Here is a 13,606-nt window from a genome sequence, read left to right as displayed (position 1 = left end):
CGGCGTGCACCGGGGTTCCGGGCCCTTTCTCGGGGCCCGAGATCGTTATCAGGCCGCTTGATCTATCATTCCGCCACCAGAAGTGCGGGTACATGCACGGCAACGCGCGTAAGCGCGCACCGGGTCGCGTCCACGTAACACCTATCGCGCGCGTAATGAATTTTTTACGCGGCCTCCGCATATGCAACGGAACGCTGCGCCGCTAATTGCGTCGATATGAAATAATAATCCCGTTATTGTGGGAATGAGAAGGCTCTTGTTGAGCGGAACAACGTCCTGTTAGCGAAAACGCGTTCAGACGTTGCGCACCCACGGAAACCCGACAAGGATTTCACCCTTCGCTCGCGGGGATTCTTTGAAGTATCCGAAACCTTTCACGAATGAAACTAGTAACTGCGACTAATATGGAACAGCTCGTAATATAGAACACGGTGATAGTTTGAAAAATAACTGGCGTGAACATGTATAGCTATCATGTTAATAGTTGGATATTAATTACGAATTTGTCATTGAATGCGCTGTGTTACTGTTTCGTAGTACGTTGAAAGACGGGTTAAATAGTGAAATCTCTTAACCCTTTGAACTATAATATTAAATATTTTAATGAATCTTAAAGAAACTACCCTAAAATTATTCGATTTTCGAGTTTCTAATTTTCGCTGGGAATACTATAAAAATTAGTTGCAGTTGCTGATAGATTAGAAAACAACCCGGAGTGCTAAGGGTTTATATAGATAGATCAAACAATTGTATTCTTTCATAATCTATCATTGAACATGTTTGTTCTTCACTATTAAAGGCATTAGATTTTTCCATTCTCACCAGCGTGTAAATATTTATTAATTCCTTCGTGATTCGATGCAGGTGTCACAAAATGCTTATCTCTCTTTGCCAAGCTCTTCAAATCAACTGTTCCATATTAGCTGCCATTACTCCACACATCGAACATTCAAACATTAACCCTTAGCACTCCAGGTTGTTTTGTAATCTATCAGCAACTGCAACTAATTTTTATTTTCCTTCTCAGTACAAAATTTGGATGTGCGGAAAATCTAAAAATTTTAGGGTAGTTTCTCTAAGATTCATTAAAATATTTAATATTATAACTGGTGCAATATTGGAACCTACAGAGTTCAAAGGGTTAAGAAACAAACAGACTATAAACGAACCTCTCGTTAATCAAATCATCCGCAACTTCCAAGTACGAAGGTCCGATTTCAAATAACCAAAGCTAACGACGATCGACTGAACCGCAACAGTTACGGAACGCGAGGAGAGCGAACCCGCTACCGTCCCAGGATTCCGCGAATAACATCGCGATCATCTTCGAGCGGTGAGCATCGTTAACCGAACGGAAGGGGAATTCCCCGGTCGGCGGCTATTTATCATCGTCCTGCGCGAATGACAGGAACACTTCGCGTCCGAGTAAAAAAACACGTGTCCCCCGATATATTAAGCTTATCTACTCGCGGGGATCTTGTAACGCGTTGCCGGACGAACGGCGCGCATACGTTCGAACCGCTCCGCTCGAAAAAACGAGTCACGTGAACCGGCCGCGATTCATTTTTTGCCGCGCCGCGTCGGAGATCGCTATCGGGGAAGGTTCTGGCCCGATGCATCACCCGCGGTCGCCGGTGCAGCGCGTGCAATGCACGCGTGCGCCGGTATTCGCCCGAGCGAGTACCACGGAACGGCGCGGGGCGGGGGCAGGGGTGTAACGATGCGGCTCGTAGACGTTCATCTCGCTGACAGGTACGTAGGCATGCATTATACGCGCGTCCATATGCATTCCGGCGAGCACTCGCATGCGGCACAAGTGCGGCCAGCTCCTCCCACTGAAAATGTAACGCGCCGGTGGCCGACCAATCGAGAGGGAACGGTAGTCGTTATGCCCCTTCCGTCAGTACGTCGACGACACCGGCGAGCCTCGTAAATAACGTTCGCGCATCGCCTCGCGTCCCGTCGATGGACGGGCGAACGAAGCTCGAAGGAGAACCGGCGGGGGGGGAGCTAAGAAAATCGAGTGAAATCGAACCGATACCGTCCCCGGATCACGTGAAACGTCTTGCCTTGAAGCTGGTCAGTGCACCGGCGGGGATAAAAATCGTTTCACAACGCTCCGTATGGTTCTGCATTGTTTTACGTGACCGTAAATTGTCAATAATTGCGTTAGGCGAGCGGGGCACGTTACGGTGGAGATCGAAGTCGAAAAATTGGGTGAAATCGACGGTAAACCGAAACGCTCACCGACGGTCACGCGAAATCTCTACGGTACGCAGAAATTCGTCACGCGAATTCGTCTCGATACCTCGACGGTTGTCGGTCGTTGGTCGTGTTCAAGCCTGTCGTGCCTGTGTTGGCCTAATTTCCTCCTCTCGGTTTTCTCGAAACCGCCGAAGTTTACATTCTGCTCGTCGGCACGCGTTTTCGTAACTCGGCCGCGCCCGGATCCTAGGACCGTGCGGCCGCGGCTGGACGAACGGTCCCAGAACTGGACGGATCCGCGTATCGGGACGGTTAACTAACGACGCCGTTAAAGGAAGATTTAGAGCGACCGCTCCCGCAAGGTGCCGCGAGAACCGCAATAACACCGCGGGCGGGATTCGAGGATCGACTATAAAGAGGATCGGGACACCCGTGCATCGCTGACGGAACCCGAGACGGTGTTACGATACTACGATTAGCTCATCGTTGCCTTAAACCCTTCTCTCTTGGGGAGAAGCCGGCTCCGGCTCATCGCCGACTGACTGACCCAATTACACCTGCACCTCCGTTTCGTTAGAGAGGATGCCGTCCGTCTAGGCCCGTCTTGTTCTACTTGGAGCGCGGCGCGAGTGGGCGACCGCGAATCTTCGGGCGTAGAGGAGCGGTTTCCGATAAATCGGACACCGATCGGTTCGATTCTGTTTATTCTTTACCGTTTACTTCGTAGATGTGTCGGGTTTAAATACTTTAGTATTCGGTATTTTATTTATAATGTTGGGTACTTGGAATTATTTCTTAACTTATAAGTTTCTGTAACACTTCTGTTTTTATAGAAATTGTCACCCTCTTTATTAACCCTTTGCACTCGAGAGGTGACTCTCAATCAACACTCGATTTGATACAGAACTATGAAGTTGAATATTTATAATTTGAATATTGCTTAATGTATCTGTCAAGTATCGTTAAATTAGTTTCAAACAATGGCATCTATATCTCGTCCGAAAATGTTGAATATTTCCTGAACTTTCGAGTGCAGAAGGTTAAATATTAAGAAACGATGAAATATCGTGATTGTACGGAATTATCGAGGAAAGAATGCAGAAGGTATTCAGAGTGCAAAGTGTTAATACTACCAAGATGAAACGTTCCGACGATTTCCAGATGTCGACAGTTTCAGCGGACGATCGTGACAAAGAAACTTCTTCCGCTGTCGCCGAGCGCAGCTCTCTGCCCCGTAACTTCCCGTGTTCGGCGCTGTCAGCGACTTTTCTCGCCGCGCTCCGCCTCGATCACGCTCGCCGTGGGCCCCGGTGTCGCGAACGATGTGTCGCGGTGCCCGCGCGACAGCCTCGTCCCGTCCTCGACGATATTCGCGCGCGTAGGCGTCTAATGACGGGTTCTCACCGAGTGCACGCGCGGGTCCCGTGCCGCGTCAAACCCCGCGGGAAGTGTCATCGTACAGAATAGAATGCGAGAGGGAAGAATCCGTCGCGACGACGTGGTCGCGAATTCCGACCCACCTCTGTCGGCCTCAAATATCACGATCGGCGACGCTTTTTGATCGACACCAACACGCCTATCGCGTATCCGATGGGGCGTATCCGATCGCTCGTCCTGTCGCCGCTTCCATTTCCGCTCCGCTGGACGATCTTCTTCGCGAAATTCCGTCGCGACGTCGCTTATCACTTGTCAACCCTTTGCCCCCCTATGTCGAGCGTGACTCGACGTCAGTTTTGGTGACTTTCGGTCACCACTTGATTTCATGTAGTGAAACTATAAAATTTGATACTCAATATTGAACTGTATATAATGGTGCGTAAAATGTTGGAATAAAAAAGCTTTGTTTTTCGATTCACTTGCGATTTTTCTCTGAGATAATTTCAAAAAATATCGTCTGTGTCTAGTTAGGAACTGTTGAATATTTCGAACGAAATACTTTCGAGTGCAAGGGGTTAAGGTATTCTTCAAATACATTATATTATTATGTTATTTTCAATATTATTAGTAAGAAGAATTGTTTACACTGCGCTCTACAGACTAATTATTTTTTAACCCTTTGCGGACGAATGTCGACGTTTCGGCGAGATGGAACGTTCATGTTTGGAAGACTCAGGCGAATGATTTAATTACTCGGACAGCAAGAGATTAGCATGTAGTTTCTGTTTTTATCAATACGTAAATTAGCTTCATCTGTTGAAGGTTTTGTACATTTCAAAGAATCTTCGTCCATGAAGGGTTAAAACGCGTTTCAAATAAAACATCGTAATAATACAGAGTTATGTAAGAAAACATACAAAAGATATTCAGAGTGCAAAGGTTAAACCCTCGCTATGATCTGTTTCTTAACACTTGATTCACGAACGTTTTTCTTTGTTTTGGTTTTCACTTTGTTCTATCGTTCCTAAAACACGCGTTCGTCTTTGTCAGGGGTGTCCAAACCGTGGCGCATTGGACAATAGATCGGACAATAAACCTGTCTCAAACTCGCGTAAATGAAGTGATTTAATTGCGAGCTTGAATTATTCCATTTCCTTCCCTAAACGAAGCAGATCTATATAAATCGTAGCTTCAAAACCAGAGTATTGCAATGCGAATCAAAATGACTGAAATTGTTACCAAACGTGGGCAAATTAAATGTTTCATTAGCAATATAATGACAATTACGAAACAACGAAACACAGAATACCGAGAAACAGAAAAGACACTTTGCTTTGAGACGCCTGATGATATTACTGTTAACTCGCTAACTAACTCTGATTCCGCGACCTATATATATATATATATATATATCGTTTATACAGCGTCCATACACGCATACACTCACGCACGTACTCGAGGGTTATTACCCTTACTCTCTTTTCTCTCGATGTTGCTGGCGCTCTCTCATGCACACGCTCGGGGTCAATACACTTCACACACACTCCGAGTCATATTTTGCCTACTATTATTGTTTATCGGGCACCGCTCGTTTACCGTGAAGACGAGCGGCCGGTGACCCGTACTAAAAACGCGCGCATTTTTTTCGAGGAAGGACGATCGCGCCTAACGGTTCGGCTTTCTACATAAATATTATTAAAAAATTCGAAATCCGTCGAATTGATGGGTTCCGTGAAAATCAAGATGAGATTCAAGAAAGAATTTTGATGCTTGTTCTATGTCTACGTTTACTTTAGAGGTTGTCGATTAATAATAGAAAAGTAATGTTGAATCCTTCGCACTTAATAAAATTTTAAAATTTCTTACTCAATATTAAGCTTCGTATAATACGTCAATTTGAGAAATATTTAAACAAAACAGCTTTGTCCCTCAATTTAAGTATGATTTCTCCTCGAGTTCGGTTCACAAAATGTCCTCTCTATCTCACAAAGAAATGGTAAAATATTTCTAATGAAAAACTTCCGAGTGCAAGGGGTTAATTTATGTTTTAAAGAAATAGCGACGATATTGTAGGTCAAGGAGTTAAAGTATTAAGGATGTTTCAATGATAAACAATATCCTAGTAAATAATTTATTTAACCCTCATCGCTTCAACCGGCAGTCGCTGCCAAAAGCAGCTGCAAATGTAAAATATATATATATTATTTTATACAATATTTGTCATTCAGTTTCCTCTCTGAAATAAATAGAATATGTTCAGAGTAACTGGCAATCATTCTACGACATCCTTGGATAGAGTCAGACAATCATTCCAAAACTCACATTTTCGAGCGACTTGCAGATAAGCTTCGGTAAATAGAAATTTTGCGGATAATGAAGATTGTAAGGGAATTTCCTATTCGCCAGATCATGTCCGAGCAGGTAGCAGTTTAATGTCAGCGAACAATGGTAATCCTAGCAGGTAGAGGTCCTTCGGTAGAAGGGATCCGCGCAGCAGTCAGATCTCGGCAGATCTATGTAATGACTGTACGGTAAGCCAAAACAGTTACCTGCCGATACAGGTATAATACATATTGAGAACGTCTCCATTAGGATGCACTTTTTCGGCTTACATGTTGCTAAAAGTCTTGAGGATCTTTGTTAGAGTTGGAAACATTTGTTTACTTTTCGTTAAGAGCGCGATTAGCTGGGCCGAGTACTGGCGGGTTCCCCAACGAGAAGGTTTTATTTACGTTTCCCATTTCGTTACTCAAATTAACACATTACGTACTGACTAATTTCCAGGAAACTAAATTGTGATGGAAATTTTTACTGAGGACAACTTATATCGCTATACATAGAAAAACTCAGATATTATATATATATATATTTTATATTTTTTTCAATGTTGTGATAATTAGCAAAGTTGCTCAGCTGAGTGTCTTTATATAAAAACGAGATTTCTCGTCACCAGTACGTAATATGTTAATTTGAGTTCTATGTACAATTGGAGGCGCAATGAATGAACTTCCTTGATCATAGAATTTCGACGGAATGTTCTTCCCCTGTTATTGACTTCCGACACAATGATCTTCCTTTATTGTAGAATTCCGACGGAATTGTCTTCCTTTATTGCCGAATTCCGACACAACGATCTTTGTTTACCGTAAAATTCCGGACAATGCTCGAACCTAGCGGTAAAACTTCAGCGCCATCGGCTTCGAACCTACCATTTCCCTATTTCAAGAATCGATCGATCGCCGGGAACAACGACGCAACGATTAGAAACTCGACAAGAAAGCCGATCGAGAGTGACCAACGAAGGGGAGACTATCTTTTGTATTCGAAAGGTCGCAAAAAAAGTTTAGAAACAGCGAAGAACAACGGAGCACGGAGGGAAGGGAGGAAGGATGTTCGAGAGTGGCTCACGTTTCTCGAGTCCCTTTTTCTTTCCTCCGTTTCTTTAATCTGTAACGCTCGGCCCGGTAACGCTCTGACCAGGTAACTGTGTCAGGACTGCTGTACCCGAGAGATCACCGACGTCGTTGCGCAACGAACCCGGACCGGAGCGGATCCACGAGGATCCGATGATCTAAGGTCTCGAGGCGTGTATATACCCACTGCCTCCTCGATTTACCCGTCGCGCTTAGTTTCTCGGGCAACCTAAAGCTAAGAAGCTAACCAGAGATTGACCCAGAAAGTCAGAACTTGGATAAAGTTTCCTCCGAATATGGCGGCGCAAGGATGAGTAATTCGTTCGGCGATCATCGGCCGATCCCGAGACTTCTCGCGCGGCTTCGCATTGTACGCGTTCCGATCGTTTCCAGGTCGGACTCGTTTGTTCCTTCGCGCCGCTTTCGTGACTCGCGACACGGTACCCGACGAACGAGTCGGCTTTAATTGCGACCATTTCACCGCGTGACGTTTTCACGGTTGAACTAGGGCCCGAAAATCCCGTAAACTGGAATGTAGAATGACCTATTCTCGTTACATCGTGACCTCCGGGTGACCAGGGGCATCCGTCAACTGAATATCATCCGTGAGAAGATTTATCGAGATTAAGACAAGTGGAAACACGAGTAAAAAACAGACGTCGAGAAACTTCGAGCGTAGATCGATAGGTTTTATAGGTGAAACTGGATTTTGAGAGACTTCGAGCACGAATCGAATGGGTTTAACAAATTTCCGCTCTCTACTCCGCAGAAATTAGCCGCCGTTTCGATTCGAAATCGAAATCGCGAACTAAGCGCTACTAGGTCGATACTGTTCTACTATGGTACTGGATCTTCGGCAACCGGATCGAAAGGAACCGTAATCGATTCGAAAGCCAGGGGACCGTGAACGAAACGGTAACGAGTTTGGCCCGGTCCTAGGACAACCGGATCGTCGTCGCGCGCGGAGAGCCGACTGCCAAGGTCCTCGAGGTAGGGGGACGATACAGTTGCGGAGGTGAATTAGTGGCACAGACGCGGAGACACGGAACGGGAGTAACCGGACGGGGCTGGTGGGAGCTTGGTCCTTGGAAGAGGCGAGGGAAGAGGAAGAAGAAAGGATCCTCCTGGCCGGCGAGAAATAAAACGACTTTCAAGTTGGATCATGCGCGTAAATAAACCTGTGATACGAACGAACGTTTCGCGACTCTATTTCAACCCTTTAACCAGTTAACTGTGGAATTTAGTTGGAGAAACCTCTCGTTCGGCGCGCAGAAAATAAAAAAATGGAGCTCGTCGAACGCAGGACGAATGCGCGTAGAGTATATTTCAATGAAATACCAAAGCGAAACAAAGAATTACATGTTTACGCGAAAAAACGAAGAATTCATCACTGAAAGAATTAAACAACTCGCTCTAAAAGAGAAGATGGGAACCATCGTTTCATCGAATTGATCATTAAGGACAACCTCGCAACCTTCGGAAAATCCGATCTTGCTGAAATAACAACATTCACCGAAGCGTCGAGTCCCAAAGGCGACGAAACGTCCACCGTTCGACGAAACGAAATAAAACAAAGGCTGGCGAGCGACAAGCACGCCGAGGACTGCACAATGGCTGCGGATGAAAAAGGAACGGATCCAGGGAAGTCCAATTTCTTGTACCGAGTGACGCGTCCGCGCAGGCGGCGTACCGGGAAGCCGAGCGACTGATTAGTACTGGTTAATGCGGAGTACGAAAGAGGAAAAGGCAGCAACGCGGACGCAGGAAAAAGAGGAAAGGAATCCTCGGCTCGGCGCGCGGGCTACCCGGCCGCGGCGGTGCGGTGGGGTGGCAGTACAGTTGCAGGAGGTGAATTAGCTCGGCCGGGAGGTTACGCCGCCGATTAACGACGGAGAGAAGATAGGCGAGCGTTACCCGCTCGTGTGCGGTTCCTCTCGATTTCTTCCTCTCTCTCCCTCCTGCCGCGCGGCTCGCTACGTATCAGGCGGGCAGGGTCCGGGTGGGAGGATTCCGGTGTGTCGGTGCTGTCCACGCGGCTAGGAGTGGTGCGCAACAGTACTCGTCCAGCTAGCCGCGTCTCGTTCTATCGTTGCTCCCTTCGCCGGCGAGGGGGGAATCGGGGTGTGCGAGAGAGAGAGAGAGGGAGGAAATCGCGAGCAGGGAACGAAGGAAGGAGAGGACATCGCGGGGAGGGAGAAGAAGGGAGAGGAACGATCTCGAGGAAGAAGCTGAGCGAAGGAAGCACAGCGGCGGAGTTGGAAAAGGAGAAGACCGTGGCGCGCTAGAGCAAAAGTAGGAGGAGGAGGAAGAAGATAACGCGCGAGGTGGAAAGGGACCGAGGCTGGGGGTCGGGAGAAAGAGAGACGGAGGAAGGAGGAACGAGAGATCGTGAGACGAAAGACGCAGGGTGGGAGAGGGCAGGTCGCGTGCCGGCGTGGTGCTACTCCGATCCTGAAAGGAGAGGAGAGCACTTACCTTCCCGACGTCTCTCACGGTTAACACGCAGGGGAGCTCCTCGCTATCCCGACGCCGCGCCACGCCAGGCCGCACACCTTCCTACCCGGAGCGTACGGACGCGCGATCCACCCAGCCACGGAGCGACACAGGCGAACTTCCACCGTGTGCTCCTCGTGGTTCACCTACCTACCTACCTACCTACTTACCAACGTACCCGCCGCAACCTACGGGTTCAGTCTCCCCGCCCAGTCCACGGGGCACCCTTCTCTCGGTGTGTGCGTTCTCTGAATCTCTCGACGCTCGTCTCTCGTTCCTCCCTTCTATCCCCTTCTGTCACACCAACGCGATCCCCTTCCATTCGGTTGATATTACCCTCTCTCTCTCTCTCTCTCTTTCTTTAATCCGTCCGTCTATCTTTCCCTCCCTCCGTCCGCGTCGCTCGTGATCTACTTTCATCTCTTTCACTCTTCCCCCCAATCAGCTTTTTCTCCGTCGGCCGATCCCTCCTCCGCCGCGACGACGGCGGCCGCGCGACGCAGCATTGCTCACCGATACACGCGCGGCGGCTCCGTTTACTCACCACCGTACAGTTTCACGTCGCCGCGCCTCGCCTTGCCTCGCCTCACCTGGATTCCCCCCTCCCCTCATGTACCCGCTGGCCGGGCGAGCCCCGACTAGCGGCGAGTCGCGTCTCACGAATCTCCGCCAGAGCGCTCGCTGATATTCCGCTTCGTCCACGAGGTGGCCTGACGAGAGGGGGGATATCACACGCCTCGAGAGAGGACCTGGACAACGAGGCACCAAACGATCGCCGGACGGTGCTCAGCAACGTGGTTGACTCCTTCCGATACACCGCGCTAGCCAGTCGAGAGGCGCCTGAGGTGTAGCCAGCAGTCAGGACTCGGCTGTCCTGTTGACAACACGCGAGACGACCACTTCACGCGTGAATCAGACTGCCGTCGCGACAGCGGCTGCCGATCAGTCATCCGGAGACAGGATACGACGCGAACCGTAACGCAATCGCGCTTGGGTTCTACGGGATAACCGGCGACAAAGGAGCCTAACAGCGTGTCGTCGACGTTCCCACTGGCGGGACCAGGTCCTGCGAGCAGCGAGAGAGCCCATCTCTAGTCAGGACGATAGAAGGGGAGCCGAGCGAAGGATACGCTACGCTGTCACGTCGGAAACGAGCGTTCGGTTCAGTGATAAACGTGGACGATCTCTGTGCAGTCGGAGGACACTTGCCGCGCGAACCGAGCGCACACGGGAGCTGAGGGAGAGTCGTGTCGCCGCGATCTGTCGGCCGAACCACCACGTGGTCGCCACGAGGTGCACACACGCACGCACCACCCGCGAGAAACGCAGCCAGGATGTTCGATCGGACGTTTCGATCTGGATAGCACGTAGACGCACAATCGAGGAGGTCGATGAAAGAAGAGGAACGAAGAGAGTGCTCGAGTGCTTGGGGATCTCAGTGTTCTTTTTATTATTATTTTTTTTTTATTTTGATGGTTCGTTGATGTAAGAGTGCTCTTTCTTCTCTGTCTCCTCCACGCTCTGTTCCCCTCTGTCTCTCTGTTCTTTCCTCTCCGGTACGCGGATCGGTGGTGAACTGGTATCGATCGCATGATACGCGAACATCGCGCGTGACGTACGAGATAAAGCGGAGAGAGGAAGACGCGGTAGGAGGAACACCGAGAACGAGGAAGAGGGGATCCGCCGGTGGGGAAAAAGTGAGAAACCGTTCGCCGGAAGTGCGCCGCAGCCAGCAACCCCCGGCTTCAAGGTCGTGGAATGACGCATAAGGTAAGCCGATTTCTTTTTAGTCCGACGCTCCCGATCCCGGTCCTGGTCCCGTTCCCTTCCCGCGGCGAGGGCCCGCGCGCGTTACTGCCTCGACCGGCGCCTCTGAATATTTATGAAGCCGCCCGATCGCGGTCCCAGCTCGCCGCACCGAGCACCTCCGCGCGAATCTACTGTCGGCGGCCAAGAAAGCGCGGGAGCTTGAGACCGATTGAGACATTTCGTCCCGCGCGTACGAGGGAATCGCGGGATCTCGCGTCTTATTCGTCTCGTTCGTCCTCTTCGTCTCGTTCGTCGGTTTTTCGATCGGACCACTCGAACGAATGTACAGTAACTATTAGAATATTCGAATCGAGAAGATAGATGTGCGACACTGATCAATTTGGCACCAAGGAACCTTGAAATCGATCGAGACGATCGAGTTTCCGTGTAGGAGGAAATCGCGAAATCTTGACCCTCGCAACTGTTTACTATGAATTAATCTTCGCGGAAGTAACTTTAGAAAAATAGCTAGGAAATTAGTGAGAAGGACGCGTATTCAACAGAATCACGTTCGCGAGGGTTGAAATACACAGAAAAATTATTGGGAAGTTCGAAACGGGGAAACGAAATGTCTGACGTCGAGACGAATTGGAGTATCGCGATGCAGCGAAGAATAATCGCGAAATACCTTATCCGTGATCGCGGAACGGATAATTTAGCCGGTGTTATGAGGAAAGATCGATTCATCGATTCGAGGAACGCGGTGATAAACGGTCGGATGACGAATGGATCCGCAGGATCATTTTCCGTAACGGACGAGCGACGAGCGACGCGTCTCGTTCGCCCGCGGCCTCCGCGGCGTCTAATTCGCTCGGAACCAGTTCCGAAGTCGCCGCGCCGCGATTCCGACGCTTGAAAAGTTGAGCGTCGCCCACGCTCGTCCTTATATCACCGAACAGTTCGTTCTGCCGGCCGGGGAACGAGACACCGCGAAAGCTATGTTCCACGGCGCTGGTTCCCGGCGTTTCCTCGTTCATAAATTTACGCGCCTCCAGACCGAGCCGAGGAACTGCGCCCATTCGAGGGACCCGAGAACGCCGAGATAACCCCGCGCAAGGTGATCGGTTATGCCAGACACGCGAAAACCTTTCCCGCTATTTGTAGGTGGCGAACTTTTATTTCCCGCGCGCAGCTATTTCCACTGAACTTTCCATTCGCCCGAACTTTGCCCGATTATTCGCGATCCCCACGGAGTTTCCCGAAACCGTTTCATCCCCGACGCAAAATTTCACGTCGCCCTTACACAGGATCACCGATTTCTAACGAGACTTTCAATACGGTTTCGCTAGAACGCGCGGAGATCGCGGGGAGCTTACTAAAACCGTTTCATCCGTGACGCAAGACTTCATTCATAAACAGGATCACTGGACAAACGTTTCTCCATTAGGATTACTTGTAATGGTTCGCTACATTTTACATCGATCTATACACAAACGTCTATAAAACAATTCCTCGAGATTTCCATCCGGTTTTCCGATCAGCGATACGTCTGCTAAAACCGTATCATCCCCAACGCAAGCTTCGATTTCGTATACAATCGTCATCCCTCGTCTCTATACAAATTTCTGCCTTACATAACCGTTCCTTGGGAATGTCAGAAGACCTCGAACGATTTAGGAGCGAGATACATTGTCGGTAGAAACGCGCGTATCCGATAGATCGGAGGAAAGCGGCGCGGCTCGCGCGCGCGAACCTCGGAAGAGAGCGATCGTCGGAAGATTCTCATGGCCTCGCAGGAATATTCGTGGGTGCCGCATAAATCTCGGCAAGTCGGTCGTCCGTCCGCTCTTAACGATCCAATGATTAAATGCCACGAATTCCCCGAACCGAGATACATTATTCATAGTGGAACAGGCCGGTTCGATAGTGCACGCAGTCAGGCAGGCAGTCAGACGGTTACCGGGTGTCCGAGGGTGCAGCCGAACGTTAACAGTTAATTGATAACAGGTAAGCGAAGCGGCCGAGCCGAGGCGAGGCGAGTCGAGGCGAGGCGAGGCGAGGCGCCGCGTTTTTTGTTGTAGGGGCCACGCCGATCGAAATAGACCGACAACACCGTTAACGGTCGCGCGGGACCAATACGGACCACGTTTCCCTCGTTCGCCATCGCTCCGCGCCGGTTGCTTCGCGTTTCTTTCTTTCTCCTGCTGCCCGGACGGCCGCCCGCAACGGTCGCCATCGATCTCGCCCGTTAACCGATTCCTCGCGACGCGCGCTCGTCCGCGTGCCCCCACTATCTCCGGTAATAATTCACCGGCGAACCACGCGATATTTTTTGTTCGACCTTTTTCTTTTCCCTCGGATTCGCCTCG

The 13,606-nt window shown here is 49.6% G+C and overlaps 1 protein-coding gene across 1 annotated transcript in view; it reads left to right on the top strand.

The window, feature by feature from the left end:
• The first annotated feature begins 10,169 nt into the window (after positions 1-10,169).
• The window catches only part of LOC116430702 (uncharacterized), a 29,728-nt gene continuing 26,291 nt past the window's right edge, over positions 10,170-13,606 (top strand). The window contains exon 1 of the mRNA XM_076372362.1: positions 10,170-11,258. The gene's annotated coding sequence lies outside the window, so the exon portion shown is untranslated. The remainder of the gene's footprint in view (positions 11,259-13,606) is intronic.

Source organism: Nomia melanderi, chromosome 11 (assembly GCF_051020985.1).
Source record: "Nomia melanderi isolate GNS246 chromosome 11, iyNomMela1, whole genome shotgun sequence".
Lineage (NCBI taxonomy): Eukaryota > Metazoa > Arthropoda > Insecta > Hymenoptera > Halictidae > Nomia > Nomia melanderi.
This window is presented reverse-complemented; position numbering and strand designations above follow the sequence as displayed.